The sequence below is a fragment of the Triticum aestivum genome, chromosome 3B, assembly GCF_018294505.1.
Source record: "Triticum aestivum cultivar Chinese Spring chromosome 3B, IWGSC CS RefSeq v2.1, whole genome shotgun sequence".
NCBI classification, from domain to species: Eukaryota; Viridiplantae; Streptophyta; class Magnoliopsida; order Poales; family Poaceae; genus Triticum; species Triticum aestivum.
Window position 1 is genome coordinate 583,844,642 of NC_057801.1, and position 1,846 is coordinate 583,846,487.

Here is a 1,846-nt window from a genome sequence, read left to right on the forward strand (position 1 = left end):
GTTGATCAACAGATAGTCATGGTTTCTTGACTATGGACATTGGATGTCATTGATAACGGGATCACATCATTAGGATAATGATGTGATGGACAAGACCCAATCCTAAGCATAGCACAAAGATCGTGTAATTTGTTTTGCTAGAGCTTTTCCAAATGTCAAGTATCATTTCCTTAGACCATGAGATTGTGCAACTCCCGGATACCGTAGGAGTGCTTTGGGTGTGCCAAACGTCATAACGTAACTGGGTGACTATAAAGGTGCACTACGGGTATCTCCGAAAGTGTCTGTTGGGTTGGCACGAATCGAGACTGGGATTTGTCACTCCGTATGACGGAGAGGTATCTCTGGGCCCACTCGGTAATGCATCATCATAATGAGCTCAATGTGACCAAGTGTTTGGTCACGGGATCATGCATTACGGTACGAGTAAAGTGACTTGACGGTAATGAGATTGAACGAGGTATTGGGATACCGACGTTCGAGTCTCGGGCAAGTAACGTACCGATTGACAAAGGGAATTGTATACGGGATTGATTGAATCCTCGACATCGTGGTTCATTCGATGAGATCATCGAGGAGCATGTGGGAGCCAACATGGGTATCCAGATCCCGCTGTTGGTTATTGACCGGAGAGGCGTCTCGCACTAGTAGAAAAAGGGTCAAACGTGAAGCCCAATAGTGCAGGTTTGAATTTCAGCCGGCACTAATGTGGCCAATAGCACCGGTTCGTGGCGGCGATCAATAGCACCGGTTCGTGGCGAACCTTTAGTACCGGTTCATGCCACGAACCGGTACTAAAGGTGATGTGTCAGCCTGCGGTCAGGCTATGGCCCCACCATCACCATTTAGTGCCGGTTCGTACCACGAACCGGTACTAATGAGGTTATGGCAAGCTGTTTTTAGTCCCACCTCGCTCCCCTAACAAGCCTTTTACCACCTTAAATATGTTATTTCTCAAACTATCACAAGCACTTGGTCTTCATTGAACTCTATGTGTAGAATTTGTGGCCGCAATATGAGTCTTCATCGGTTTATAAATCGTTGATGACTCATATTGACAATTCAGATTGTACACACAAAGATCATTGATGATCAAAGTATTTTTGATGTTATCAGATCATATTGACAGTTTAGACTGTAAAGAAATATAAGATCATGATGTAAATGCTCTTATATTTTTTGCGTTCAGTATGCACCATTCAAAGCGACGCCATCAACTTTCAACCATTTCTGCCTTCATTTGCTATTTTTCATGCATTCAATGATTTGTTTTGAGAACTAAATGACCTGGAAATTGAAAAGCACTACAAATGAACTCTAAAAAAGTTGAAACTTGGCATGGTATCATCATTTCACCCACATAGATTGTTCAAAAAAGTAGAGAGAGTTACGACAAAAACTGGATGCACTTCGTTTACAAACTGGACAATCTCTTTCGAAGTATTCAGGTTTCTGACGAAATTAAACTCATCTGTTACAAAGACATTTCATTTTTTTAAACTTATTACAACTCCAGACTTTTTGTGCATTCAGTATGCACCATTCAAAGCGACGCCATCAACTTTCAACCATTTCTGCCTTCATTTGCTATTTTTCATGCATTCAATGATTTGTTTTGAGAACTAAATGACCTGGAAATTGAAAAGCACTACAAATGAACTCTGAAAAAGTTGAAACTTGGCATGGTATCATCATTTCACCACATAGATTGTTCAAAAAAGTAGAGAGGGTTACGACAAAAACTGGATGCACTTCGTTTACAAATTTGACAATCTCTTTCGAAGTATTCAGGTTTCTGACGAAATTAAACTCATCTGTTACAAAGACATTTCATTTTTTTAAACTT